Source organism: Carassius carassius, chromosome 22 (genome assembly GCF_963082965.1).
Source record: "Carassius carassius chromosome 22, fCarCar2.1, whole genome shotgun sequence".
NCBI lineage: Eukaryota > Metazoa > Chordata > Actinopteri > Cypriniformes > Cyprinidae > Carassius > Carassius carassius.
Window position 1 is genome coordinate 32,094,981 of NC_081776.1, and position 22,277 is coordinate 32,117,257.

At 44.1% G+C, this 22,277-nt stretch overlaps 31 non-coding genes across 31 annotated transcripts; all 31 read left to right on the forward strand.

Annotated features, from left to right (window-relative positions):
* Nucleotides 1–107: 107 nt before the first annotated feature.
* On the forward strand, nucleotides 108–180 carry trnav-aac (transfer RNA valine (anticodon AAC)). The gene has a single exon. It is a non-coding gene; the product is annotated as a tRNA-Val (tRNA).
* Nucleotides 181–1,298: 1,118 nt separating this feature from the next.
* trnav-aac (transfer RNA valine (anticodon AAC)) lies at nucleotides 1,299–1,371 on the forward strand. Its single transcript has one exon. It is a non-coding gene; the product is annotated as a tRNA-Val (tRNA).
* Nucleotides 1,372–1,982: 611 nt separating this feature from the next.
* On the forward strand, nucleotides 1,983–2,055 carry trnav-uac (transfer RNA valine (anticodon UAC)). Its single transcript has one exon. It is a non-coding gene; the product is annotated as a tRNA-Val (tRNA).
* Nucleotides 2,056–2,291: 236 nt separating this feature from the next.
* Nucleotides 2,292–2,364, forward strand: trnav-aac (transfer RNA valine (anticodon AAC)). Its single transcript has one exon. It is a non-coding gene; the product is annotated as a tRNA-Val (tRNA).
* Nucleotides 2,365–3,159: 795 nt separating this feature from the next.
* trnav-uac (transfer RNA valine (anticodon UAC)) lies at nucleotides 3,160–3,232 on the forward strand. The gene has a single exon. It is a non-coding gene; the product is annotated as a tRNA-Val (tRNA).
* Nucleotides 3,233–3,468: 236 nt separating this feature from the next.
* trnav-aac (transfer RNA valine (anticodon AAC)) lies at nucleotides 3,469–3,541 on the forward strand. Its single transcript has one exon. It is a non-coding gene; the product is annotated as a tRNA-Val (tRNA).
* A 1,111-nt stretch (nucleotides 3,542–4,652) lies between these two features.
* Nucleotides 4,653–4,725, forward strand: trnav-aac (transfer RNA valine (anticodon AAC)). The gene has a single exon. It is a non-coding gene; the product is annotated as a tRNA-Val (tRNA).
* An 805-nt stretch (nucleotides 4,726–5,530) lies between these two features.
* On the forward strand, nucleotides 5,531–5,603 carry trnav-uac (transfer RNA valine (anticodon UAC)). Its single transcript has one exon. It is a non-coding gene; the product is annotated as a tRNA-Val (tRNA).
* Nucleotides 5,604–5,839: 236 nt separating this feature from the next.
* trnav-aac (transfer RNA valine (anticodon AAC)) lies at nucleotides 5,840–5,912 on the forward strand. The gene has a single exon. It is a non-coding gene; the product is annotated as a tRNA-Val (tRNA).
* An 803-nt stretch (nucleotides 5,913–6,715) lies between these two features.
* Nucleotides 6,716–6,788, forward strand: trnav-uac (transfer RNA valine (anticodon UAC)). Its single transcript has one exon. It is a non-coding gene; the product is annotated as a tRNA-Val (tRNA).
* Nucleotides 6,789–7,024: 236 nt separating this feature from the next.
* On the forward strand, nucleotides 7,025–7,097 carry trnav-cac (transfer RNA valine (anticodon CAC)). The gene has a single exon. It is a non-coding gene; the product is annotated as a tRNA-Val (tRNA).
* A 1,120-nt stretch (nucleotides 7,098–8,217) lies between these two features.
* Nucleotides 8,218–8,290, forward strand: trnav-aac (transfer RNA valine (anticodon AAC)). Its single transcript has one exon. It is a non-coding gene; the product is annotated as a tRNA-Val (tRNA).
* Nucleotides 8,291–8,416: 126 nt separating this feature from the next.
* trnav-cac (transfer RNA valine (anticodon CAC)) lies at nucleotides 8,417–8,489 on the forward strand. The gene has a single exon. It is a non-coding gene; the product is annotated as a tRNA-Val (tRNA).
* A 604-nt stretch (nucleotides 8,490–9,093) lies between these two features.
* trnav-uac (transfer RNA valine (anticodon UAC)) lies at nucleotides 9,094–9,166 on the forward strand. The gene has a single exon. It is a non-coding gene; the product is annotated as a tRNA-Val (tRNA).
* A 236-nt stretch (nucleotides 9,167–9,402) lies between these two features.
* On the forward strand, nucleotides 9,403–9,475 carry trnav-aac (transfer RNA valine (anticodon AAC)). Its single transcript has one exon. It is a non-coding gene; the product is annotated as a tRNA-Val (tRNA).
* A 1,113-nt stretch (nucleotides 9,476–10,588) lies between these two features.
* On the forward strand, nucleotides 10,589–10,661 carry trnav-aac (transfer RNA valine (anticodon AAC)). The gene has a single exon. It is a non-coding gene; the product is annotated as a tRNA-Val (tRNA).
* Nucleotides 10,662–11,466: 805 nt separating this feature from the next.
* trnav-uac (transfer RNA valine (anticodon UAC)) lies at nucleotides 11,467–11,539 on the forward strand. The gene has a single exon. It is a non-coding gene; the product is annotated as a tRNA-Val (tRNA).
* Nucleotides 11,540–11,775: 236 nt separating this feature from the next.
* trnav-aac (transfer RNA valine (anticodon AAC)) lies at nucleotides 11,776–11,848 on the forward strand. The gene has a single exon. It is a non-coding gene; the product is annotated as a tRNA-Val (tRNA).
* An 803-nt stretch (nucleotides 11,849–12,651) lies between these two features.
* On the forward strand, nucleotides 12,652–12,724 carry trnav-uac (transfer RNA valine (anticodon UAC)). The gene has a single exon. It is a non-coding gene; the product is annotated as a tRNA-Val (tRNA).
* A 236-nt stretch (nucleotides 12,725–12,960) lies between these two features.
* Nucleotides 12,961–13,033, forward strand: trnav-cac (transfer RNA valine (anticodon CAC)). Its single transcript has one exon. It is a non-coding gene; the product is annotated as a tRNA-Val (tRNA).
* Nucleotides 13,034–14,153: 1,120 nt separating this feature from the next.
* Nucleotides 14,154–14,226, forward strand: trnav-aac (transfer RNA valine (anticodon AAC)). Its single transcript has one exon. It is a non-coding gene; the product is annotated as a tRNA-Val (tRNA).
* Nucleotides 14,227–14,352: 126 nt separating this feature from the next.
* trnav-cac (transfer RNA valine (anticodon CAC)) lies at nucleotides 14,353–14,425 on the forward strand. The gene has a single exon. It is a non-coding gene; the product is annotated as a tRNA-Val (tRNA).
* A 604-nt stretch (nucleotides 14,426–15,029) lies between these two features.
* On the forward strand, nucleotides 15,030–15,102 carry trnav-uac (transfer RNA valine (anticodon UAC)). Its single transcript has one exon. It is a non-coding gene; the product is annotated as a tRNA-Val (tRNA).
* A 236-nt stretch (nucleotides 15,103–15,338) lies between these two features.
* Nucleotides 15,339–15,411, forward strand: trnav-aac (transfer RNA valine (anticodon AAC)). The gene has a single exon. It is a non-coding gene; the product is annotated as a tRNA-Val (tRNA).
* A 1,113-nt stretch (nucleotides 15,412–16,524) lies between these two features.
* On the forward strand, nucleotides 16,525–16,597 carry trnav-aac (transfer RNA valine (anticodon AAC)). The gene has a single exon. It is a non-coding gene; the product is annotated as a tRNA-Val (tRNA).
* A 1,314-nt stretch (nucleotides 16,598–17,911) lies between these two features.
* trnav-cac (transfer RNA valine (anticodon CAC)) lies at nucleotides 17,912–17,984 on the forward strand. Its single transcript has one exon. It is a non-coding gene; the product is annotated as a tRNA-Val (tRNA).
* A 913-nt stretch (nucleotides 17,985–18,897) lies between these two features.
* On the forward strand, nucleotides 18,898–18,970 carry trnav-aac (transfer RNA valine (anticodon AAC)). Its single transcript has one exon. It is a non-coding gene; the product is annotated as a tRNA-Val (tRNA).
* Nucleotides 18,971–20,124: 1,154 nt separating this feature from the next.
* On the forward strand, nucleotides 20,125–20,197 carry trnav-cac (transfer RNA valine (anticodon CAC)). Its single transcript has one exon. It is a non-coding gene; the product is annotated as a tRNA-Val (tRNA).
* Nucleotides 20,198–20,801: 604 nt separating this feature from the next.
* On the forward strand, nucleotides 20,802–20,874 carry trnav-uac (transfer RNA valine (anticodon UAC)). Its single transcript has one exon. It is a non-coding gene; the product is annotated as a tRNA-Val (tRNA).
* A 236-nt stretch (nucleotides 20,875–21,110) lies between these two features.
* trnav-aac (transfer RNA valine (anticodon AAC)) lies at nucleotides 21,111–21,183 on the forward strand. The gene has a single exon. It is a non-coding gene; the product is annotated as a tRNA-Val (tRNA).
* Nucleotides 21,184–21,309: 126 nt separating this feature from the next.
* Nucleotides 21,310–21,382, forward strand: trnav-cac (transfer RNA valine (anticodon CAC)). Its single transcript has one exon. It is a non-coding gene; the product is annotated as a tRNA-Val (tRNA).
* The last annotated feature ends 895 nt before the right edge of the window (nucleotides 21,383–22,277 follow it).

Sequence of the window (22,277 nt, forward strand, 5' to 3'; positions counted from 1 at the left end):
AATGAACTCTGTCCTGTTGTGTGTGGGATTTACGCAGATTGCCTATTTGCGTTTGGGCACATCATTGTATAGATTATCGCGAAAGAGAACTAGTGTGGAAGTGGGGAGTTTCTGTAGTGTAGTGGTCATCACGTTTGCCTAACACGCGAAAGTTCCTTGGTTCGAAACCGAGCAGAAACAGCTGCTTCCTTTTGATGAAAAGTATGAACCCTTTTTAGCCGACTCAGGGCTTTAGAAGACATTACCTTTATGCATATTTTACAGAGCCTTCAATTAAAAATGTTGGACTGTTTGAGGGAGGTAGGTAGGCAGGCTTCCGTAGTGTAGTGGTTATCACGTTCGCCTCACAAGCAAAAGGTCCCCAGTTTGAAACTGGGCGGGAACAGTGAATCTCTTTTTCACAATGGTTCAATTGGCATTCTTTTGAGGAGGAACTCAATGCTACCGAAGCTTTGCGGCCAAGAGGCATGAATATAGTCAGCAAAGGTGTAGTTGATGCAGAAATGAAAGAGCAGTCACTGTTTGACCTAAACCTAACCCACACTCGTGCCATTTCAAGCCTGCGTGGCTTTCTTCTGAGGAACACGAAAGAAGATATTCGTCAGAGTGGCCCTCTGTTAGGCAGCAGCTCTACGTCACGAAGGCCTTTCTTTACACAGGTGTGAAGACAATTATTAAGCCACACTGGGCAGCAGTAACTGCCACACCGACAGACTCTGTACTTTAAACCAGGCAGTTTCAATGAACAGATGGATGGTGCACTCAAAGACAAAATATTTCGTATAATGTTAAAAACAATTAAATTAAATAACCTAAAAAAGAGCAAAAGAGTAATGGTCACAGAGCAATCCTTCAAACAACTGGAAAAATGCTTGGTTTGCCACTCAAAAAAAAGCTATTTGCAGACTGAAGAGCACAACGCAATCTGTAATTTTATTCGTGCTCCAAGAAGCGTGCGATGAAAAGGTCAGATCCAACCTTGACTGCAGGTTTCAGTAGTGTAGAGGTTATTACATTCGCCTTACACGCGAAAGGTCCCCAGCTCGAAACTGGGCGGAAACAGGTGGGGGCTTTTGTTCTTTCTGTGGTGAAATAGCTGTCTGGTAGGCAGGTGGTCCAAGCTGCAAACGCCTTAATTCCGAGGTAAGTTAAGGGAAATTATTTGGAAACTCGGTGTAGACTGCCACGCCGAATGAACTCTGTCCTGTTGTGTGTGGGATTTACACAGATTGCCTATTTGCGTTTGGGCACATCATTGTATAGATTATGGCGAAAGAGAACTAGTGTGGAAGTGGGGAGTTTCTGTAGTGTAGTGGTCATCACGTTTGCCTAACACGCGAAAGTTCCTTGGTTCGAAACCGAGCAGAAACAGAAACTGGGCGGGAACAGTGAATCTCTTTTTCACAATGGTTCAATTGGCATTCTTTTGAGGAGGAACTCAACGCTACCGAAGCTTTGCGGCCAAGAGGCATGAATATAGTCAGCAAAGGTGTAGTTGATGCAGAAATGAAAGAGCAGTCACTGTTTGACCTAAACCTAACCCACACTCGTGCCATTTCAAGCCTGCGTGGCTTTCTTCTGAGGAACACGAACGAAGATATTTGTCAGAGTGGCCCTCTGTTAGGCAGCAGCTCTACGTCACGAAGGCCTTTCTTTACACAGGTGTGAAGACAATTATTAAGCCACACTAGGCAGCAGTAACTGCCACACCGACAGACTCTGTACTTTAAACCAGGCAATTTCAATGAACAGATGGATGGTGCACTCAAAGACAAAATATTTCGTATAATGTTAAAAACAATTAAATTAAATAACCTAAAAAAGTAATGGTCACAGAGCAATCCTTCAAACAACTGGAAAAATGCTTGGTTTGCCACTCAAAAAAAAGCTATTTGCAGACTGAAGAGCACAACGCAATCTGTAATTTTATTCGTGCTCCAAGAAGCGTGCGATGAAAAGGTCAGATACAACCTTGACTGCAGGTTTCCGTAGTGTAGAGGTTATCACCTTCGCCTTACACGCGAAAGGTCCCCAGCTCGAAACTGGGCGGAAACAGGTGGGGGCTTTTTTTCTTTCTGTGGTGAAATGGCTGTCTGGTAGGCAGGTGGTCCAAGCTGCAAACGCCTTAATTCCGCGGTAAGTTAAGGGAAATTATTTGGAAACTCGGCGTAGACTGCCACGCCGAATGAACTCTGTCCTGTTGTGCGTGGGATTTACGCAGATTGCCTATTTGCGTTTGGGCACATCATTGTATAGATTATGGCGAAAGAGAACTACTGTGGAAGTAGGGAGTTTCTGTAGTATAGTGGTCATTACGTTCGCCTAACACGCGAAAAGTCCTCGGTTCGAAACCGAGCAGAAACAGCTGCTTCCTTTTGATGAAAAGTATGAACCCTTTTTAGCCGACTGTGGGCTTTAGAAGACATTACCTTTATGCACATTTTACAGAGCCTTCAATTAAAAATGTTGGACTGTTTGAGGGAGGTAGGTAGGCTTCCGTAGTGTAGTGGTTATCACGTTCGCCTCACAAGCAAAAGGTCCCCAGTTTGAAACTGGGCGGGAACAGTGAATCTCTTTGTCACAATGGTTCAATTGGCATTCTTTTGAGGAGGAACTCAACGCTACCGAAGCTTTGCGGCCAAGAGGCATGAATATAGTCAGCAAAGGTGTAGTTGATGCAGAAATGAAAGAGCAGTCACTGTTTGACCTAAACCTAACCCACACTCGTGCCATTTTAAGCCTGCGTGGCTTTCTTCTGAGGAACACGAACGAAGATATTTGTCAGAGTGGCCCTCTGTTAGGCAGCAGCTCTACGTCACGAAGGCCTTTCTTTACACAGGTGTGAAGACAATTATTAAGCCACACTAGGCAGCAGTAACTGCCACACCGACAGACTCTGTACTTTAAACCAGGCAGTTTCAATGAACAGATGGATGGTGCACTCAAAGACAAAATATTTCGTATAATGTTAAAAACAATTAAATTAAATAACCTAAAAAAGTAATGGTCACAGAGCAATCCTTCAAACAACTGGAAAAATGCTTGGTTTGCCACTCAAAAAAAAGCTATTTGCAGACTGAAGAGCACAACGCAATCTGTAATTTTATTCGTGCTCCAAGAAGCGTGCGATGAAAAGGTCAGATACAACCTTGACTGCAGGTTTCCGTAGTGTAGAGGTTATCACATTCGCCTTACACGTGAAAGGTCCCCAGCTCGAAACTGGGCGGAAACAGGTGGGGGCTTTTTTTCTTTCTGTGGTGAAATGGCTGTCTGGTAGGCAGGTGGTCCAAGCTGCAAACGCCTTAATTCCGAGGTAAGTTAAGGGAAATTATTTGGAAACTCTGTGTAGACTGCCACGCCGAATGAACTCTGTCCTGTTGTGTGTGGGATTTACACAGATTGCCTATTTGCTTTTGGGCACATCATTGTATAGATTATGGCGAAAGAGAACTAGTGTGGAAGTGGGGAGTTTCTGTAGTGTAGTGGTCATCACGTTCGCCTAACACGCGAAAGGTCCTCGGTTCGAAACCGAGCAGAAACAGCTGCTACCTTTTGATGAAAAGTATGAACCCTTTTTAGCCGACTGTGGGCTTTAGAAGACATTACCTTTATGCACATTTTACAGAGACTTCAATTAAAAATGTTGGACTGTTTTAGAGGTAGGTAGGTTTCCGTAGTGTAGTGGTTATCACGTTCGCCTCACACGCGAAAGGTCCCCAGTTCGAAACTGGGCGGTAAAAGTGAATCTCTTTTTCACAATGGTTCAATTGGCATTCTTTTGAGGAGGAACTCAACGCTACCGAAGCTTTGCGGCCAAGAGGCATGAATATAGTCAGCAAAGGTGTAGTTGATGCAGAAATGAAAGAGCAGTCACTGTTTGACCCAAACCTAACCCACACTCGTGCCATTTTAAGCCTGCGTGGCTTTCTTCTGAGGAACACGAACGAAGATATTTGTCAGAGTGGCCCTCTGTTAGGCAGCAGCTCTACGTCACGAAGGCCTTTCTTTACACAGGTGTGAAGACAATTATTAAGCCACACTAGGCAGCAGTAACTGCCACACCGACAGACTCTGTACTTTAAACCAGGCAGTTTCAATGAACAGATGGATGGTACACTCAAAGACAAAATATTTCGTATAATGTTAAAAACAATTAAATTAAATAACCTAAAAAAGAGCAAAAAAGTAATGGTCACAGAGCAATCCTTCAAACAACTGGAAAAATGCTTGGTTTGCCACTCAAAAAAAAGCTATTTGCAGACTGAAGAGCACAACGCAATCTGTAATTTTATTCGTGCTCCAAGAAGCGTGCGATGAAAAGGTCAGATACAACCTTGACTGCAGGTTTCCGTAATGTAGAGGTTATCACATTCGCCTTACACGTGAAAGGTCCCCAGCTCGAAACTGGGCGGAAACAGGTGGGGGCTTTTTTTCTTTCTGTGGTGAAATGGCTGTCTGGTAGGCAGGTGGTCCAAGCTGCAAACGCCTTAATTCCGAGGTAAGTTAAGGGAAATTATTTGGACCTCGGCGTAGACTGCCACGCCGAATGAACTCTGTCCTGTTGTGTGTGGGATTTACACAGATTGCCTATTTGCTTTTGGGCACATCATTGTATAGATTATGGCGAAAGAGAACTAGTGTGGAAGTGGGGAGTTTCTGTAGTGTAGTGGTCATCACGTTCGCCTAACACGCGAAAGGTCCTCGGTTCGAAACCGAGCAGAAACAGCCGCTTCCTTTTGATGAAAAGTATGAACCCTTTTTAGCCGACTGTGGGCTTTAGAAGACATTACCTTTATGCACATTTTACAGAGCCTTCAATTAAAAATGTTGGACTGTTTGATGGAGGTAGGTAGGCTTCCGTAGTGTAGTGGTTATCACGTTCGCCTCACAAGCAAAAGGTCCCCAGTTTGAAACTGGGCGGGAACACTGAATCTCTTTTTCACAATGGTTCAATTGGCATTCTTTTGAGGAGGAACTCAACGCTACCGAAGCTTTGCGGCCAAGAGGCATGAATATAGTCAGCAAAGGTGTAGTTGATGCAGAAATGAAAGAGCAGTCACTGTTTGACCTAAACCTAACCCACACTCGTGCCATTTTAAGCCTGCGTGGCTTTCTTCTGAGGAACACGAACGAAGATATTTGTCAGAGTGGCCCTCTGTTAGGCAGCAGCTCTACGTCACGAAGGCCTTTCTTTACACAGGTGTGAAGACAATTATTAAGCCACACTAGGCAGCAGTAACTGCCACACCGACAGACTCTGTACTTTAAACCAGGCAGTTTCAATGAACAGATGGATGGTGCACTCAAAGACAAAATATTTCGTATAATGTTAAAAACAATTAAATTAAATAACCTAAAAAAGAGCAAAAAAGTAATGGTCACAGAGCAATCCTTCAAACAACTGGAAAAATGCTTGGTTTGCCACTCAAAAAAAAGCTATTTGCAGACTGAAGAGCACAACGCAATCTGTAATTTTATTCGTGCTCCAAGAAGCGTGCGATGAAAAGGTCAGATACAACCTTGACTGCAGGTTTCCGTAGTGTAGAGGTTATCACATTCGCCTTACACGCGAAAGGTCCCCAGCTCGAAACTGGGCGGAAACAGGTGGGGGCTTTTTTTCTTTCTGTGGTGAAATGGCTGTCTGGTAGGCAGGTGGTCCAAGCTGCAAACGCCTTAATTCCGAGGTAAGTTAAGGGAAATTATTTGGAAACTCGTCGTAGACTGCCACGCCGAATGAACTCTGTCCTGTTGTGTGTGGGATTTACACAGATTGCCTATTTGCTTTTGGGCACATCATTGTATAGATTATGGCGAAAGAGAACTAGTGTGGAAGTGGGGAGTTTCTGTAGTGTAGTGGTCATCATGTTCGCCTAACACGCGAAAGGTCCTTGGTTCGAAACCGAGCAGAAACAGCTGCTTCCTTTTGATGAAAAGTATGAACCCTTTTTAGCCGACTGTGGGCTTTAGAAGACATTACCTTTATGCACATTTTACAGAGACTTCAATTAAAAATGTTGGACTGTTTTAGAGGTAGGTAGGTTTCCGTAGAGTAGTGGTTATCACGTTGGCCTCACACGCGAAAGGTCCCCAGTTCGAAACTGGGCGGGAACAGTGAATCTCTTTTTCACAATGGTTCAATTGGCATTCTGTTGAGGAGGAACTCAATGCTACCGAAGCTTTGCGGCCAAGAGGCATGAATATAGTCAGCAAAGGTGTAGTTGATGCAGAAATGAAAGAGCAGTCACTGTTTGACCTAAACCTAACCCACACTCGTGCCATTTCAAGCCTGCGTGGCTTTCTTCTGAGGAACACGAAAGAAGATATTTGTCAGAGTGGCCCTCTGTTAGGCAGCAGCTCTACGTCACGAAGGCCTTTCTTTACACAGGTGTGAAGACAATTATTAAGCCACACTAGGCAGCAGTAACTGCCACACCGACAGACTCTGTACTTTAAACCAGGCAGTTTCAATGAACAGATGGATGGTGCACTCAAAGACAAAATATTTCGTATAACGTTAAAAACAATTAAATTAAATAACCTAAAAAAGAGCAAAAAAGTAATGGTCACAGAGCAATCCTTCAAACAACTGGAAAAATGCTTGGTTTGCCACTCAAAAAAAAGCTATTTGCAGACTGAAGAGCACAACGCAATCTGTAATTTTATTCGTGCTCTAAGAAGCGTGCGATGAAAAGGTCAGATACAACCTTGACTGCAGGTTTCCGTAGTGTAGAGGTTATCACATTCGCCTTACACGTGAAAGGTCCCCAGCTCGAAACTGGGCGGAAACAGGTGGGGGCTTTTTTTCTTTCTGTGGTGAAATGGCTGTCTGGTAGGCAGGTGGTCCAAGCTGCAAACGCCTTAATTCCGAGGTAAGTTAAGGGAAATTATTTGGAAATTCGGTGTAGACTGCCACGCCGAATGAACTCTGTCCTGTTGTGTGTGGGATTTACACAGATTGCCTATTTGCTTTTGGGCAAATCATTGTATAGATTATGGCGAAAGAGAACTAGTGTGGAAGTGGGGAGTTTCTGTAGTGTAGTGGTCATCACGTTCGCCTCACATGCGAAAGGTCCTCGGTTCGAAACCGAGCAGAAACAGCTGCTTCCTTTTGATGAAAAGTATGAACCCTTTTTAGCCGACTGTGGGCTTTAGAAGACATTACCTTTATGCACATTTTACAGAGCCTTCAATTAAAAATGTTGGACTGTTTTAGAGGTAGGTAGGTAGGTAGGTTTCCGTAGTGTAGTGGTTATCACGTTTGCCTCACACGCGAAAGGTCCCCAGTTTGAAACTGGGCGGGAACAGTGAATCTCTTTTTCACAATGGTTCAATTGGCATTCTGTTGAGGAGGAACTCAATGCTACCGAAGCTTTGCGGCCAAGAGGCATGAATATAGTCAGCAAAGGTGTAGTTGATGCAGAAATGAAAGAGCAGTCACTGTTTGACCTAAACCTAACCCACACTTGTGCCATTTCAAGCCTGCGTGGCTTTCTTCTGAGGAACACGAACGAAGATATTTGTCAGAGTGGCCCTCTGTTAGGCAGCAGCTCTACGTCACGAAGGCCTTTCTTTACACAGGTGTGAAGACAATTATTAAGCCACACTAGGCAGCAGTAACTGCCACACCGACAGACTCTGTACTTTAAACCAGGCAGTTTCAATGAACAGATGGATGGTGCACTCAAAGACAAAATATTTCGTATAATGTTAAAAACAATTAAATTAAATAACCTAAAAAAGAGCAAAAAAGTAATGGTCACAGAGCAATCCTTCAAACAACTGGAAAAATGCTTGGTTTGCCACTCAAAAAAAAGCTATTTGCAGACTGAAGAGCACAACGCAATCTGTAATTTTATTCGTGCTCCAAGAAGCGTGCGATGAAAAGGTCAGATACAACCTTGACTGCAGGTTTCCATAGTGTAGAGGTTATCACATTCGCCTTACACGCGAAAGGTCCCCAGCTTGAAACTGGGCGGAAACAGGTGGGGGCTTTTTTTCTTTCTGTGGTGAAATGGCTGTCTGGTAGGCAGGTGGTCCAAGCTGCAAACGCCTTAATTCCGAGGTAAGTTAAGGGAAATTATTTGGAAACTCGGTGTAGACTGCCACGCCGAATGAACTCTGTCCTGTTGTGTGTGGGATTTACACAGATTGCCTATTTGCTTTTGGGCACATCATTGTATAGATTATGGCGAAAGAGAACTAGTGTGGAAGTGGGGAGTTTCTGTAGTGTAGTGGTCATCACGTTCGCCTAACACGCGAAAGGTCCTCGGTTCGAAACCGAGCAGAAACAGCTGCTACCTTTTGATGAAAAGTATGAACCCTTTTTAGCCGACTGTGGGCTTTAGAAGACATTACCTTTATGCACATTTTACAGAGACTTCAATTAAAAATGTTGGACTGTTTTAGAGGTAGGTAGGTTTCCGTAGTGTAGTGGTTATCACGTTCGCCTCACACGCGAAAGGTCCCCAGTTCGAAACTGGGCGGGAACAGTGAATCTCTTTTTCACAATGGTTCAATTGGCATTCTGTTGAGGAGGAACTCAATGCTACCGAAGCTTTGCGGCCAAGAGGCATGAATATAGTCAGCAAAGGTGTAGTTGATGCAGAAATGAAAGAGCAGTCACTGTTTGACCTAAACCTAACCCACACTTGTGCCATTTCAAGCCTGCGTGGCTTTCTTCTGAGGAACACGAACGAAGATATTTGTCAGAGTGGCCCTCTGTTAGGCAGCAGCTCTACGTCACGAAGGCCTTTCTTTACACAGGTGTGAAGACAATTATTAAGCCACACTAGGCAGCAGTAACTGCCACACCGACAGACTCTGTACTTTAAACCAGGCAGTTTCAATGAACAGATGGATGGTGCACTCAAAGACAAAATATTTCGTATAATGTTAAAAACAATTAAATTAAATAACCTAAAAAAGAGCAAAAAAGTAATGGTCACAGAGCAATCCTTCAAACAACTGGAAAAATGCTTGGTTTGCCACTCAAAAAAAAGCTATTTGCAGACTGAAGAGCACAACGCAATCTGTAATTTTATTCGTGCTCCAAGAAGCGTGCGATGAAAAGGTCAGATACAACCTTGACTGCAGGTTTCCGTAGTGTAGAGGTTATCACATTCGCCTTACACGCGAAAGGTCCCCAGCTCGAAACTGGGCGGAAACAGGTGGGGGCTTTTTTTCTTTCTGTGGTGAAATGGCTGTCTGGTAGGCAGGTGGTCCAAGCTGCAAACGCCTTAATTCCGAGGTAAGTTAAGGGAAATTATTTGGAAACTCGGCGTAGACTGCCACGCCGAATGAACTCTGTCCTGTTGTGTGTGGGATTTACACAGATTGCCTATTTGCTTTTGGGCACATCATTGTATAGATTATGGCGAAAGAGAACTAGTGTGGAAGTCGGGAGTTTCTGTAGTGTAGTGGTCATCACGTTCGCCTAACACGCGAAAGGTCCTCGGTTCGAAACCGAGCAGAAACAGCTGCTTCCTTTTGATGAAAAGTATGAACCCTTTTTAGCCGATTGTGGGCTTTAGAAGACATTACCTTTATGCACATTTTACAGAGCCTTCAATTAAAAATGTTGGACTGTTTGAGGGAGGTAGGTAGGCTTCCGTAGTGTAGTGGTTATCACGTTCGCCTCACAAGCAAAAGGTCCCCAGTTTGAAACTGGGCGGTAAAAGTGAATCTCTTTTTCACAATGGTTCAATTGGCATTCTTTTGAGGAGGAACTCAACGCTACCGAAGCTTTGCGGCCAAGAGGCATGAATATAGTCAGCAAAGGTGTAGTTGATGCAGAAATGAAAGAGCAGTCACTGTTTGACCCAAACCTAACCCACACTCGTGCCATTTTAAGCCTGCGTGGCTTTCTTCTGAGGAACACGAACGAAGATATTTGTCAGAGTGGCCCTCTGTTAGGCAGCAGCTCTACGTCACGAAGGCCTTTCTTTACACAGGTGTGAAGACAATTATTAAGCCACACTAGGCAGCAGTAACTGCCACACCGACAGACTCTGTACTTTAAACCAGGCAGTTTCAATGAACAGATGGATGGTACACTCAAAGACAAAATATTTCGTATAATGTTAAAAACAATTAAATTAAATAACCTAAAAAAGAGCAAAAAAGTAATGGTCACAGAGCAATCCTTCAAACAACTGGAAAAATGCTTGGTTTGCCACTCAAAAAAAAGCTATTTGCAGACTGAAGAGCACAACGCAATCTGTAATTTTATTCGTGCTCCAAGAAGCGTGCGATGAAAAGGTCAGATACAACCTTGACTGCAGGTTTCCGTAATGTAGAGGTTATCACATTCGCCTTACACGTGAAAGGTCCCCAGCTCGAAACTGGGCGGAAACAGGTGGGGGCTTTTTTTCTTTCTGTGGTGAAATGGCTGTCTGGTAGGCAGGTGGTCCAAGCTGCAAACGCCTTAATTCCGAGGTAAGTTAAGGGAAATTATTTGGACCTCGGCGTAGACTGCCACGCCGAATGAACTCTGTCCTGTTGTGTGTGGGATTTACACAGATTGCCTATTTGCTTTTGGGCACATCATTGTATAGATTATGGCGAAAGAGAACTAGTGTGGAAGTGGGGAGTTTCTGTAGTGTAGTGGTCATCACGTTCGCCTAACACGCGAAAGGTCCTCGGTTCGAAACCGAGCAGAAACAGCCGCTTCCTTTTGATGAAAAGTATGAACCCTTTTTAGCCGACTGTGGGCTTTAGAAGACATTACCTTTATGCACATTTTACAGAGCCTTCAATTAAAAATGTTGGACTGTTTGATGGAGGTAGGTAGGCTTCCGTAGTGTAGTGGTTATCACGTTCGCCTCACAAGCAAAAGGTCCCCAGTTTGAAACTGGGCGGGAACACTGAATCTCTTTTTCACAATGGTTCAATTGGCATTCTTTTGAGGAGGAACTCAACGCTACCGAAGCTTTGCGGCCAAGAGGCATGAATATAGTCAGCAAAGGTGTAGTTGATGCAGAAATGAAAGAGCAGTCACTGTTTGACCTAAACCTAACCCACACTCGTGCCATTTTAAGCCTGCGTGGCTTTCTTCTGAGGAACACGAACGAAGATATTTGTCAGAGTGGCCCTCTGTTAGGCAGCAGCTCTACGTCACGAAGGCCTTTCTTTACACAGGTGTGAAGACAATTATTAAGCCACACTAGGCAGCAGTAACTGCCACACCGACAGACTCTGTACTTTAAACCAGGCAGTTTCAATGAACAGATGGATGGTGCACTCAAAGACAAAATATTTCGTATAATGTTAAAAACAATTAAATTAAATAACCTAAAAAAGAGCAAAAAAGTAATGGTCACAGAGCAATCCTTCAAACAACTGGAAAAATGCTTGGTTTGCCACTCAAAAAAAAGCTATTTGCAGACTGAAGAGCACAACGCAATCTGTAATTTTATTCGTGCTCCAAGAAGCGTGCGATGAAAAGGTCAGATACAACCTTGACTGCAGGTTTCCGTAGTGTAGAGGTTATCACATTCGCCTTACACGCGAAAGGTCCCCAGCTCGAAACTGGGCGGAAACAGGTGGGGGCTTTTTTTCTTTCTGTGGTGAAATGGCTGTCTGGTAGGCAGGTGGTCCAAGCTGCAAACGCCTTAATTCCGAGGTAAGTTAAGGGAAATTATTTGGAAACTCGTCGTAGACTGCCACGCCGAATGAACTCTGTCCTGTTGTGTGTGGGATTTACACAGATTGCCTATTTGCTTTTGGGCACATCATTGTATAGATTATGGCGAAAGAGAACTAGTGTGGAAGTGGGGAGTTTCTGTAGTGTAGTGGTCATCATGTTCGCCTAACACGCGAAAGGTCCTTGGTTCGAAACCGAGCAGAAACAGCTGCTTCCTTTTGATGAAAAGTATGAACCCTTTTTAGCCGACTGTGGGCTTTAGAAGACATTACCTTTATGCACATTTTACAGAGACTTCAATTAAAAATGTTGGACTGTTTTAGAGGTAGGTAGGTTTCCGTAGAGTAGTGGTTATCACGTTGGCCTCACACGCGAAAGGTCCCCAGTTCGAAACTGGGCGGGAACAGTGAATCTCTTTTTCACAATGGTTCAATTGGCATTCTGTTGAGGAGGAACTCAATGCTACCGAAGCTTTGCGGCCAAGAGGCATGAATATAGTCAGCAAAGGTGTAGTTGATGCAGAAATGAAAGAGCAGTCACTGTTTGACCTAAACCTAACCCACACTCGTGCCATTTCAAGCCTGCGTGGCTTTCTTCTGAGGAACACGAAAGAAGATATTTGTCAGAGTGGCCCTCTGTTAGGCAGCAGCTCTACGTCACGAAGGCCTTTCTTTACACAGGTGTGAAGACAATTATTAAGCCACACTAGGCAGCAGTAACTGCCACACCGACAGACTCTGTACTTTAAACCAGGCAGTTTCAATGAACAGATGGATGGTGCACTCAAAGACAAAATATTTCGTATAACGTTAAAAACAATTAAATTAAATAACCTAAAAAAGAGCAAAAAAGTAATGGTCACAGAGCAATCCTTCAAACAACTGGAAAAATGCTTGGTTTGCCACTCAAAAAAAAGCTATTTGCAGACTGAAGAGCACAACGCAATCTGTAATTTTATTCGTGCTCTAAGAAGCGTGCGATGAAAAGGTCAGATACAACCTTGACTGCAGGTTTCCGTAGTGTAGAGGTTATCACATTCGCCTTACACGTGAAAGGTCCCCAGCTCGAAACTGGGCGGAAACAGGTGGGGGCTTTTTTTCTTTCTGTGGTGAAATGGCTGTCTGGTAGGCAGGTGGTCCAAGCTGCAAACGCCTTAATTCCGAGGTAAGTTAAGGGAAATTATTTGGAAATTCGGTGTAGACTGCCACGCCGAATGAACTCTGTCCTGTTGTGTGTGGGATTTACACAGATTGCCTATTTGCTTTTGGGCAAATCATTGTATAGATTATGGCGAAAGAGAACTAGTGTGGAAGTGGGGAGTTTCTGTAGTGTAGTGGTCATCACGTTCGCCTCACATGCGAAAGGTCCTCGGTTCGAAACCGAGCAGAAACAGCTGCTTCCTTTTGATGAAAAGTATGAACCCTTTTTAGCCGACTGTGGGCTTTAGAAGACATTACCTTTATGCACATTTTACAGAGCCTTCAATTAAAAATGTTGGACTGTTTTAGAGGTAGGTAGGTAGGTAGGTTTCCGTAGTGTAGTGGTTATCACGTTTGCCTCACACGCGAAAGGTCCCCAGTTTGAAACTGGGCGGGAACAGTGAATCTCTTTTTCACAATGGTTCAATTGGCATTCTGTTGAGGAGGAACTCAATGCTACCGAAGCTTTGCGGCCAAGAGGCATGAATATAGTCAGCAAAGGTGTAGTTGATGCAGAAATGAAAGAGCAGTCACTGTTTGACCTAAACCTAACCCACACTTGTGCCATTTCAAGCCTGCGTGGCTTTCTTCTGAGGAACACGAACGAAGATATTTGTCAGAGTGGCCCTCTGTTAGGCAGCAGCTCTACGTCACGAAGGCCTTTCTTTACACAGGTGTGAAGACAATTATTAAGCCACACTAGGCAGCAGTAACTGCCACACCGACAGACTCTGTACTTTAAACCAGGCAGTTTCAATGAACAGATGGATGGTGCACTCAAAGACAAAATATTTCGTATAATGTTAAAAACAATTAAATTAAATAACCTAAAAAAGAGCAAAAAAGTAATGGTCACAGAGCAATCCTTCAAACAACTGGAAAAATGCTTGGTTTGCCACTCAAAAAAAAGCTATTTGCAGACTGAAGAGCACAACGCAATCTGTAATTTTATTCGTGCTCCAAGAAGCGTGCGATGAAAAGGTCAGATACAACCTTGACTGCAGGTTTCCATAGTGTAGAGGTTATCACATTCGCCTTACACGCGAAAGGTCCCCAGCTTGAAACTGGGCGGAAACAGGTGGGGGCTTTTTTTCTTTCTGTGGTGAAATGGCTGTCTGGTAGGCAGGTGGTCCAAGCTGCAAACGCCTTAATTCCGAGGTAAGTTAAGGGAAATTATTTGGAAACTCGGTGTAGACTGCCACGCCGAATGAACTCTGTCCTGTTGTGTGTGGGATTTACACAGATTGCCTATTTGCTTTTGGGCACATCATTGTATAGATTATGGCGAAAGAGAACTAGTGTGGAAGTGGGGAGTTTCTGTAGTGTAGTGGTCATCACGTTCGCCTAACACGCGAAAGGTCCTCGGTTCGAAACCGAGCAGAAACAGCTGCTACCTTTTGATGAAAAGTATGAACCCTTTTTAGCCGACTGTGGGCTTTAGAAGACATTACCTTTATGCACATTTTACAGAGACTTCAATTAAAAATGTTGGACTGTTTTAGAGGTAGGTAGGTTTCCGTAGTGTAGTGGTTATCACGTTCGCCTCACACGCGAAAGGTCCCCAGTTCGAAACTGGGCGGGAACAGTGAATCTCTTTTTCACAATGGTTCAATTGGCATTCTGTTGAGGAGGAACTCAATGCTACCGAAGCTTTGCGGCCAAGAGGCATGAATATAGTCAGCAAAGGTGTAGTTGATGCAGAAATGAAAGAGCAGTCACTGTTTGACCTAAACCTAACCCACACTTGTGCCATTTCAAGCCTGCGTGGCTTTCTTCTGAGGAACACGAACGAAGATATTTGTCAGAGTGGCCCTCTGTTAGGCAGCAGCTCTACGTCACGAAGGCCTTTCTTTACACAGGTGTGAAGACAATTATTAAGCCACACTAGGCAGCAGTAACTGCCACACCGACAGACTCTGTACTTTAAACCAGGCAGTTTCAATGAACAGATGGATGGTGCACTCAAAGACAAAATATTTCGTATAATGTTAAAAACAATTAAATTAAATAACCTAAAAAAGAGCAAAAAAGTAATGGTCACAGAGCAATCCTTCAAACAACTGGAAAAATGTTTGGTTTGCCACTCAAAAAAAAGCTATTTGCAGACTGAAGAGCACAACGCAATCTGTAATTTTATTCGTGCTCCAAGAAGCGTGCGATGAAAAGGTCAGATACAACCTTGACTGCAGGTTTCCGTAGTGTAGAGGTTATCACATTCGCCTTACACGTGAAAGGTCCCCAGCTCGAAACTGGGCGGAAACAGGTGGGGGCTTTTTTTCTTTCTGTGGTGAAATGGCTGTCTGGTAGGCAGGTGGTCCAAGCTGCAAACGCCTTAATTCCGAGGTAAGTTAAGGGAAATTATTTGGAAACTCGGTGTAGACTGCCACGCCGAATGAACTCTGTCCTGTTGTGTGTGGGATTTACACAGATTGCCTATTTGCTTTTGGGCACATCATTGTATAGATTATGGCGAAAGAGAACTAGTGTGGAAGTGGGGAGTTTCTGTAGTGTAGTGGTCATCACGTTCGCCTAACACGCGAAAGGTCCTCGGTTTGAAACCGAGCAGAAACAGCTGCTACCTTTTGATGAAAAGTATGAACCCTTTTTAGCCGATTGTGGGCTTTAGAAGACATTACCTTTATGCACATTTTACAGAGCCTTCAATTAAAAATGTTGGACTGTTTGAGGGAGGTAGGTAGGCTTCCGTAGCGTAGTGGTTATCACGTTCGCCTCACAAGCAAAAGGTCCCCAGTTTGAAACTGGGCGGGAAAAGTGAATCTCTTTTTCACAATGGTTCAATTGGCATTCTTTTGAGGAGGAACTCAACGCTACCGAAGCTTTGCGGCCAAGAGGCATGAATATAGTCAGCAAAGGTGTAGTTGATGCAGAAATGAAAGAGCAGTCACTGTTTGACCCAAACCTAACCCACACTCGTGCCATTTTAAGCCTGCGTGGCTTTCTTCTGAGGAACACGAACGAAGATATTTGTCAGAGTGGCCCTCTGTTAGGCAGCAGCTCTACGTCACGAAGGCCTTTCTTTACACAGGTGTGAAGACAATTATTAAGCCACACTAGGCAGCAGTAACTGCCACACCGACAGACTCTGTACTTTAAACCAGGCAGTTTCAATGAACAGATGGATGGTACACTCAAAGACAAAATATTTCGTATAATGTTAAAAACAATTAAATTAAATAACCTAAAAAAGAGCAAAAAAGTAATGGTCACAGAGCAATCCTTCAAACAACTGGAAAAATGCTTGGTTTGCCACTCAAAAAAAAGCTATTTGCAGACTGAAGAGCACAACGCAATCTGTAATTTTATTCGTGCTCCAAGAAGCGTGCGATGAAAAGGTCAGATACAACCTTGACTGCAGGTTTCCGTAATGTAGAGGTTATCACATTCGCCTTACACGCGAAAGGTCCCCAGCTCGAAACTGGGCGGAAACAGGTGGGGGCTTTTTTTCTTTCTGTGGTGAAATGGCTGTCTGGTAGGCAGGTGGTCCAAGCTGCAAACGCCTTAATTCCGAGGTAAGTTAAGGGAAATTATTTGGACCTCGGCGTAGACTGCCACGCCGAATGAACTCTGTCCTGTTGTGTGTGGGATTTACACAGATTGCCTATTTGCTTTTGGGCACATCATTGTATAGATTATGGCGAAAGAGAACTAGTGTGGAAGTGGGGAGTTTCTGTAGTGTAGTGGTCATCACGTTCGCCTAACACGCGAAAGGTCCTCGGTTCGAAACCGAGCAGAAACAGCCGCTTCCTTTTGATGAAAAGTATGAACCCTTTTTAGCCGACTGTGGGCTTTAGAAGACATTACCTTTATGCACATTTTACAGAGCCTTCAATTAAAAATGTTGGACTGTTTGAGGGAGGTAGGTAGGCTTCCGTAGTGTAGTGGTTATCACGTTCGCCTCACAAGCAAAAGGTCCCCAGTTTGAAACTGGGCGGGAACACTGAATCTCTTTTTCACAATGGTTCAATTGGCATTCTTTTGAGGAGGAACTCAACGCTACCGAAGCTTTGCGGCCAAGAGGCATGAATATAGTCAGCAAAGGTGTAGTTGATGCAGAAATGAAAGAGCAGTCACTGTTTGACCTAAACCTAACCCACACTCGTGCCATTTTAAGCCTGCGTGGCTTTCTTCTGAGGAACACGAACGAAGATATTTGTCAGAGTGGCCCTCTGTTAGGCAGCAGCTCTACGTCACGAAGGCCTTTCTTTACACAGGTGTGAAGACAATTATTAAGCCACACTAGGCAGCAGTAACTGCCACACCGACAGACTCTGTACTTTAAACCAGGCAGTTTCAATGAACAGATGGATGGTGCACTCAAAGACAAAATATTTCGTATAATGTTAAAAACAATTAAATTAAATAACCTAAAAAAGAGCAAAAAAGTAATGGTCACAGAGCAATCCTTCAAACAACTGGAAAAATGCTTGGTTTGCCACTCAAAAAAAAGCTATTTGCAGACTGAAGAGCACAACGCAATCTGTAATTTTATTCGTGCTCCATGAAGCGTGCGATGAAAAGGTCAGATACAACCTTGACTGCAGGTTTCCGTAGTGTAGAGGTTATCACGTTCTCCTCACACGCGAAAGGTCCCCAGTTCGAAACTGGGCGGAAACAGGTGGGGGCTTTTGTTCTTTCTTTGGTGAAATGGCTGTCTGGTAGGCAGGTGGTCCAAGCTGCAAACGCCTTAATTCCGAGGTAAGTTAAGGGAAATTATTTGGAAACTCGGCATAGACTGCCACGCCGAATGAACTCTGTCCTGTTGTGTGTGGGATTTACGCAGATTGCCTATTTGCGTTTGGGCACATCATTGTATAGATTATGGTGAAAGAGAACTAGTGTGGAAGTGGGGAGTTTCTGTAGTGTAGTGGTCATCACGTTCGCCTAACACGCGAAAGGTCCTCGTTTTGAAACCGAGCAGAAACAGCTGCTTCCTTTTGATGAAAAGTATGAACCCTTTTTAGCCGACTGTGGGCTTTAGAAGACATTACCTTTATGCACATTTTACAGAGCCTTCAATTAAAAATGTTGGACTGTTTGGAGAGGTAGGTAGGTTTCCGTAGTGTAGTGGTTATCACGTTCGCCTCACACGCGAAAGGTCCCCAGTTCGAAACTGGGTGGGAACAGTGAATCTCTTTTTCACAATGGTTCAATTGGCATTCTGTTGAGGAGGAACTCAATGCTACCGAAGCTTTGCGGCCAAGAGGCATGAATATAGTCAGCAAAGGTGTAGTTGATGCAGAAATGAAAGAGCAGTCACTGTTTGACCTAAACCTAACCCACACTCGTGCCATTTCAAGCCTGCGTGGCTTTCTTCTGAGGAACACGAAAGAAGATATTTGTCAGAGTGGCCCTCTGTTAGGCAGCAGCTCTACGTCACGAAGGTCTTTCTTTACACAGGTGTGAAGACAATTATTAAGCCACACTAGGCAGCAGTAACTGCCACACCGACAGACTCTGTACTTTAAACCAGGCAGTTTCAATGAACAGATGGATGGTGCACTCAAAGACAAAATATTTCGTATAACGTTAAAAACAATTAAATTAAATAACCTAAAAAAGAGCAAAAAAGTAATGGTCACAGAGAAATCCTTCAGACAACTGGAAAAATGCTTGGTTTGCCACTCAAAAAAAAGCTATTTGCAGACTGAAGAGCACAATGCAATCTGTAATTTTATACGTGCTCCAAGAAGCGTGCGATGAAAAGGTCAGATCCAACCTTGACTTCAGCTTTCCGTAGTGTAGAGGTTATCACATTCGCCTTACACGCGAAAGGTCCCCAGCTCGAAACTGGGCGGAAACAGGTGGGGGCTTTTGTTCTTTCTGTGGTGAAATGGCTGTCTGGTAGGCAGGTGGTCCAAGCTGCAAACGCCTTAATTCCAAGGTAAGTTAAGGGAAATTATTTGGAAACTCGGCATAGACTGCCACGCCGAATGAACTCTGTCCTGTTGTGTGTGGGATTTACGCAGATTGCCTATTTGCGTTTGGGCACATCATTGTATAGATTATGGCGAAAGAGAACTAGTGTGGAAGTGGGGAGTTTCTGTAGTGTAGTGGTCATCACGTTCGCCTAACACGCGAAAGGGCCTCGGTTCGAAACCGAGCAGAAACAGCTGCTTCCTTTTGATGAAAAGTATGAACCCTTTTTAGCCGACTGTGGGCTTTAGAAGACATTACCTTTATGCACATTTTACAGAGCCTTCAATAAAAAAATGTTGGACTTTTTGAGAGAGGTAGGTAGGTTTCCGTAGTGTAGTGGTTATCACGTTCTCCTCACATGCGAAAGGTCCCCAGTTCGAAACTGGGCGGAAACAGGTGGGGGCTTTTGGTCTTTCTTTGGTGAAATGGCTGTCTGGTAGGCAGGTGGTCCAAGCTGAAAACGCCTTAATTCCCAGGTAAGTTAAGGGAAATTATTTGGAAACTCGGCATAGACTGCCACGCCGAATGAACTCTGTCCTGTTGTGTGTGGGATTTACGCAGATTGCCTATTTGCGTTTGGGCACATCATTGTATAGATTATGGCGAAAGAGAACTAGTGTGGAAGTGGGGAGTTTCTGTAGTGTAGTGGTCATGACGTTCGCCTAACACGCGAAAGGTCCTCGTATCGAAACCGAGCAGAAACAGCTGCTTCCTTTTGATGAAAAGTATGAACCCTTTTTAGCCGACTGTGGGCTTTAGAAGACATTACCTTTATGCACATTTTACAGAGCCTTCAATTAAAAATGTTGGACTGTTTGAGGGAGGTAGGTAGGTAGGTAGGTAGGTAGTGTAGTGGTTATCACGTTCTCCTCACACGCGAAAGGTCCCCAGTTCGAAACTGGGCGGAAACAGGTGGGGGCTTTTGTTCTTTCTTTGGTGAAATGGCTGTCTGGTAGGCAGGTGGTCCAAGCTGCAAATGCCTTAATTCCGAGGTAAGTTAAGGGAAATTATTTGGAAACTCGGCATAGACTGCCACGCCGAATGAACTCTGTCCTGTTGTGTGTGGGATTTACGCAGATTGCCTATTTGCGTTTGGGCACATCATTGTATAGATTATGGCGAAAGAGAACTAGTGTGGAAGTGGGGAGTTTCTGTAGTGTAGTGGTCATCACGGTCGCCTAACACGCGAAAGGTCCTCGTTTCGAAACCGAGCAGAAACAGCTGCTCCCTTTTGATGAAAAGTATGAACCCTTTTTAGCCGACTGTGGGCTTTAGAAGACATTACCTTTATGCACATTTTACAGAGCCTTCAATTAAAAATGTTGGACTGTTTGGAGAGGTAGGTAGGTTTCCGTAGTGTAGTGGTTATCACGTTCGCCTCACACGCGAAAGGTCCCCAGTTCGAAACTGGGCGGGAACAGTGAATCTCTTTTTCACAATGGTTCAATTGGCATTCTGTTGAGGAGGAACTCAATGCTACCGAAGCTTTGCGGCCAAGAGGCATGAATATAGTCAGCAAAGGTGTAGTTGATGCAGAAATGAAAGAGCAGTCACTGTTTGACCTAAACCTAACCCACACTCGTGCCATTTCAAGCCTGCGTGGCTTTCTTCTGAGGAACACGAAAGAAGATATTTGTCAGAGTGGCCCTCTGTTAGGCAGCAGCTCTACGTCACGAAGGTCTTTCTTTACACAGGTGTGAAGACAATTATTAAGCCACACTAGGCAGCAGTAACTACCACACCGACAGACTCTGTACTTTAAACCAGGCAGTTTCAATGAACAGATGGATGGTGCACTCAAAGACAAAATATTTCGTATAACGTTAAAAACAATTAAATTAAATAACCTAAAAAAGAGCAAAAAAGTAATGGTCACAGAGAAATCCTTCAGACAACTGGAAAAATGCTTGGTTTGCCACTCAAAAAAAAGCTATTTGCAGACTGAAGAGCACAATGCAATCTGTAATTTTATACGTGCTCCAAGAAGCGTGCGATGAAAAGGTCAGATCCAACCTTGACTTCAGGTTTCCGTAGTGTAGAGGTTATCACATTCGCCTTACACGCGAAAGGTCCCCAGCTCGAAACTGGGCGGAAACAGGTGGGGGCTTTTGTTCTTTCTGTGGTGAAATGGCTGTCTGGTAGGCAGGTGGTCCAAGCTGCAAATGCCTTAATTCCAAGGTAAGTTAAGGGAAATTATTTGGAAACTCGGCGTAGACTGCCACGCCGAATGAACTCTGTCCTGTTGTGTGTGGGATTTACGCAGATTGCCTATTTGCTTTTGGGCACATCATTGTATAGATTATGGCGAAAGAGAACTAGTGTGGAAGTGGGGAGTTTCTGTAGTGTAGTGGTCATCACGTTCGCCTAACACGCGAAAGGTCCTCTGTTCGAAACCGAGCAGAAACAGCTGCTTCCTTTTGATGAAAAGTATGAACCCTTTTTAGCCGACTTTGGGCTTTAGAAGACATTACCTTTATGCACATTTTACAGAGACTTCAATTAAAAATGTTGGACTGTTTTAGAGGTAGGTAGGTTTCCGTAGTGTAGTGGTTATCACGTTCGCCTCACACGCGAAAGGTCCCCAGTTCGAAACTGGGCGGGAACAGTGAATCTCTTTTTCACAATGGTTCAATTGGCATTCTGTTGAGGAGGAACTCAATGCTACCGAAGTTTTGCGGCCAAGAGGCATGAATATAGTCAGCAAAGGTGTAGTTGATGCAGAAATGAAAGAGCAGTCACTGTTTGACCTAAACCTAACCCACACTTGTGCCATTTCAAGCCTGCGTGGCTTTCTTCTGAGGAACACGAACGAAGATATTTGTCAGAGTGGCCCTCTGTTAGGCAGCAGCTCTACGTCACGAAGGCCTTTCTTTACACAGGTGTGAAGACAATTATTAAGCCACACTAGGCAGCAGTAACTGCCACACCGACAGACTCTGTACTTTAAACCAGGCAGTTTCAATGAACAGATGGATGGTGCACTCAAAGACAAAATATTTCGTATAATGTTAAAAACAATTAAATTAAATAACCTAAAAAAGAGCAAAAAAGTAATGGTCACAGAGCAATCCTTCAAACAACTGGAAAAATGCTTGGTTTGCCACTCAAAAAAAAAGCTATTTGCAGACTGAAGAGCACAACGCAATCTGTAATTTTATTCGTGCTCCAAGAAGCGTGCGATGAAAAGGTCAGATACAACCTTGACTGCAGGTTTCCGTAGTGTAGAGGTTATCACATTCGCCTTACACGCGAAAGGTCCCCAGCTCGAAACTGGGCAGAAACAGGTGGGGGCTTTTTTTCTTTCTGTGGTGAAATGGCTGTCTGGTAGGCAGGTGGTCCAAGCTGCAAACGCCTTAATTCCGAGGTAAGTTAAGGGAAATTATTTGGAAACTCGGCGTAGACTGCCACGCCGAATGAACTCTGTCCTGTTGTGTGTGGGATTTACACAGATTGCCTATTTGCTTTTGGACACATCATTGTATAGATTATGGCGAAAGAGA